Here is a 5,000-nt window from a genome sequence, read left to right as displayed (position 1 = left end):
TAATGAAAATACACACATATTTATAGAGAGACATACACACATACATATATAAACATACATATTTATACATATTTTATATATATATATATCCACACACATCGACACACACATAAATAGATATATATCTATATCTGTGTGTGTGTGTGTTAGACAGATATCTATATCTATGTGTGTGTGTGTGTGTGTGTTAGATAGATATCTATATCTGTGTGCGTGTGTGTGTTTTCATTTCCAGGGTAAGAAATGTATCCTTTCCTAGCATACATTAATCCTTATATTTCAGTGACTGATAGGACATAATAATTGCTTGTGTCATTCACTAGTGTAATATTTTTTAAATGTGCTTACCAAATGACCTTAAAACATTTAAACACAAGATTTAAAGCATTACAGAATTACTTAACCATTGTGTTCAATTTTATATGCAGTTTGTTTCCTGTCAGTTCTAGTGATGAACTTTGTAAAGGAAAGCTAATACCAGGGCTTGAAGATAAACCCTTCCAAACCTGGGAGTACAAAGTAACTATATTGAACAATACCAACATGCCATGTAAGAAATGTGAAACACAGGGTTTAAACCTTTTTGAGCCCAAACATTCAGGAAATGGCTAGACTTTAGGTTGAACGTAATTTTAAAAATTGTTACAATTAGTCTCATGCTTTACACCTTCCTGTGAGTCTCCCTGCTGATGCATTTGTTTCTACGACCACACTTTACCATGTATAAAAAAAAACAAATATGTTTTACCTCTTCTCCATTACTGTAACTGATGTAAACTCATCAAGAGAGCAGGAAAAGTGGACTATCTGACTGTGGAGAGTATCTGGTAAAGCTGATTCTATGGGAAGTGGTGTCAAAGGCACAAATTAAATGGAAAATTCCCCCCCCCCCAATCTCTTTCATTTGTTTTAATATTAAGTGTTGCAAATAATAAGAGTAGATAAAAGTATTTATGCAGATGTGATTTTTTTAAAGTTTATATTGTCTCTCTAAGAGTGAATATCTCATAGTTATCACACAGCTTCCTAAATCACAGAGCTCAAAGTGAAAGCAGAAGGTAACCACTGCTTCTGAAGTAGTACACTCTAGTAGAGCGATGCATACAATGCACTACATATGTGGAACTAATTAACATTCAGCTAACTCCTACTGAAGTTGGTGGGAGGTTTTGCTTTTAGCTTCAGTGGGAACAGGATAAAGCTCTAAATTTATGATAAGAAACTGACAACACATAACTATTTACATTTTCCCTCCAAATACTAAAAGTGATTAGGCTGCAGGGTGGACTAATCATCTGCCAAATAGCTTCTATAAATAAGACATGAGTTATAGATGTTTTTAAAAATGCATTCATTACTCTGCAGCCTTTTGCCTCAAAAAAGTCAGAACAGGGGACCTGCAAACATTTATACTCAGGAGTAGCATTACTGAATAGTGCTACTTTCAATAACACTTCTCCTGTGTGCACCTTTTGCAGGATCAGGTCATAATAATCATCAAAGTGGTTTTTGCATGTTAAAAAACACCTAGTCAGTCTTTCTTCATGTTCTGAGACTGAGCTGTTGCTGCTGACGCTGCTTTGAGAAAGGAGAAAAGAACAGATACAAGCCATCTGGGAAAAGGAAAACCCAAATAGGGCATGGGAAAGGATATTGATACAGCACCCGGCTGCTTAGCAGACATTTGAGATTACTAGGTCCCTGACCCAAAGAACTTGTGATCTAGGACAGACAAAGTCAGGTCAAATAAATAGGGAAGGCAGGGATCTGAAATGACAAAAGAGGATTGTTAAGGATGGGCAGCTTCTCACTGGTTCCAGGTTGTAAAGAGAGTTATAGTGCTTTCTTTCTTGTGTTTGTGTTGCTTAGAAAAAGACTCATGGTAGTTTTGATATTTAGAATAAATGTATAAAGTTGAGTATGTGAGAGAGAGGTTTGTGAAGGGGCTAAAGGGAAGGGGAGGGACATGTCACATAGTTGGGGAAGAATGATGAAGTAGAAGCTAGATCCAGAACAGGACTTTGGCACTGCAATACTGGCTAGTGCAACACCTGCCTTTTAAAAACCTGTCCTCCCTTTCCAGCAAGGAATCTGTAGTCCTGAACTAGACACTTAAGCACCCAGTATTCATAAGAAGAATGAGATACCTCAGAATGGGATCCAGAATAACAAACACACTGAGTGGGGAGCCACCTAGAGGTAGCTATTAAAAAATATGGAGGAAACGATTGTCTTAATTGCCCATCTCTGGGCTTGGATGCATCTGGATTAAGTGGCAGCTGAGCGGAGATTTCCAGGACTCAGGTACCTAAATTTCACCCAAATCTTTTTCAAGTTCTAACCCTGAGAGCCAAGGTTGGGCAGGAATCCAAAGTCATCTGTGAAGATTAGTATGTGCTGAACAAGCTGTGGAGAAAGAAGAGTGGAGGAGGTAATACAAGCCAGTAAGGCAGAGAAAGGGAAGGTGCATAATATTAGACCAGCAAAAACATGTTTGAAAGGAATTATAAATGAATTGCACTTGCCTAGATACACTGACCACATGATATTAGAGGTGAAAAATAGAGCCGTCTCCCTCCACATGATGGAGAACAGAAGGAAGGTTCACTATCATGGCAGAGAAGACTTGGGTAGTTTTCAGTTCCCTAATTGATTAGAGTGGGCAGAAGCTTGCTTTGCTGCTGCCCCCAGAAGGAATCAAACTGGGGAGGGGGGAAGATCTCCCAAAAACACTTCTGAGTGTGGAATTCAGGCAATGTAGTTCTAGCTCCGCTTTCAAAAGACAGACAAGGAACTGCTGGTTCTGCTCTCTGTCATCTGGCCAGTATATTTCTGTTGTTCCAATAAACGTCTGCCCCCTCTCAGAAATGGGTTCCCAAAACAGCTGTTTCCTTCTTATCTGTAAAAGGAGAATCTTGGGAAGTAGGTTTGGGTTCTTCCTTTTCCTATTAAGGACCACAGGTTCACTGTTTTTTTCTTTTTCACCACCCCCTACATTCCAGTGTCTCCACATGATCATCCTTCTACATACAAAGTTCTTCTTTTTACCCTCTCTAAATTGAGATCATTTCTCTCAGTTGGAGGTGGGAGTGAATAATATTCTGGATTTTACTTTTCATCCTCCTTCTATTGCACTCCCCAGAGGAGATCTCTGTTTTCCCTCAAAAAAATCCCTTGTGGCCCAATGAAAGGGTGGGTGCAAAGATCAGTATGCCTTCTAGCAGGGCTTACAAGAGGAGACAGTTGTTTCAGTTTCTAAATGTTTAAACCAGGCTGCATTACCAAAATTCCCTCTTTTTGCAGTAGTTCATGTAACTCCACATGAGGTCATTCATCCATCCCTCATCGGAGTTGATATGGTGTTCTGAATTAGGGTTTCTGCCTTCAATGCTAATTGCAGGTCTGACACTGACTCCTTCAGTCTCTGGGACCTGAAGAGGCTGCTGCCACAGATAATCCCCCATCAATTTAGTCCATGTCTCTGCTGTCTCCCTGCCATGCCCTGGACCTCAAGCAAGGACCATACTCATTGTTACTCTGTCTGTACCCACACTGGGCATTTAGGCAGCATCAGTGGCTTAGCGAACTCTTGCGAGCATGCTTCTCTAAGCCACCTACAGTAATGCAGGAGGTAGTGGACAAGGCTCATTTCTTGGTTGTACTCTCAAGCTTGTCAGGGAGGCATTAGAGTTGCTTTGAGGTACCTAGAAATGTAAATGGTGCTCTTAGTTCACACTTAAAGATAAACTTGCAAGGGGAAATAGTGGGCTTGAACTTTTCTTGAAGTACTTGTACACCAACACACAGTGTTACCAGTGCTTGCAAGTTTATGAGATGTTTTGCAGTAACGAGTGTGCTTTAGTTCCCCTAAAGCTCCAGCTTCTGGAGTCAAGTCATTAAACATGTATCTCTGCTCATAGTTTTGAAATAAGACAGTTCTGTCCCTCTGGGGTGCAAGACATAATTAAAAATGTGATTCATAAAGGCTTGAAACCAGTAAGGAAACCAAACAAGCCGAAGTCCATTGCTTCTAATCCAATTTCATGATTTGTGAATGCCTTGGATTAGCAACAGAAATAGAGACATTCTATACAATACAACACCTAAAACAGAAGATGAGTTGATAAGGAAGCTACTTTCAATAAATTAAAGAGCAATATTGATACAAATATCTCTCCCCCGATACAAATAGAAACAGTCATTTTTCCAAAATCATTTGTCAGGTTGATAATGTGTCAGGTTGATAACGTTGATACTGTGTGATTAGAGCCAGGGACTAGAATCAAAGAGGTTTTGCTGTGATTCAATTTCCCTATTGGTAAACTAGGTATTATAATCTCTGTCTGCCATACAGGGGAATGGTAAAGCTTAATTAATTGGTTTTAAGGCTTGTGAAGTGCTACAAGAGCTTGGTTGAGAGGTGCTAAGGCATGTGAATGTACGAACATACTGAGCCTGATGCTCCAGAGCCTTGGACCTTGCATAGTCATTTGCATTTCTGCAGATTGGTATAAAGCTATGAACAGGCACACATGAATGACATTCTGGATGGGTAGTATGACACACTCTATGCACAGTATAAGTGACTACATAAGGTGCAAGGCAGTGGAGAATCAGACTGTTTTTGTATTTGCAAAAATAAAGTGATGAAGAGTGTATCAATGCACAGCTCAGTTTTTGAGATTCACTTGGTAAAAATGGCGCAAATGTGCAAGCATATTAATTTGAGTATGTAGCACAGTCATAAACAAAATGATAATTGCACCTTTTAATGAAGTAGTTTGCTTTTAAATACTTTGGTCTTCTCTAGGTCAGTACTACTTTCCCACATAGCACTATCACACTGTTCTCTTAGGTCCCCTGACACCCTAATTCCAACCTTGTGTCACTCACGGTCATCAGTCAGTAGTGTTACAAAGTCAGCTGAGACATGGATTTCTAATAAGATTAAGTCTCATCAGTGTGGTTTTAGTCCTTTCCTTTTCTGAGGCACAGGAACA

Source organism: Gavialis gangeticus, unplaced genomic scaffold (assembly GCF_001723915.1).
Source record: "Gavialis gangeticus isolate Ggan-Ray unplaced genomic scaffold, GavGan_comp1, whole genome shotgun sequence".
Lineage (NCBI taxonomy): Eukaryota > Metazoa > Chordata > Crocodylia > Gavialidae > Gavialis > Gavialis gangeticus.
Note: the sequence above shows the minus strand (reverse complement) of the source record.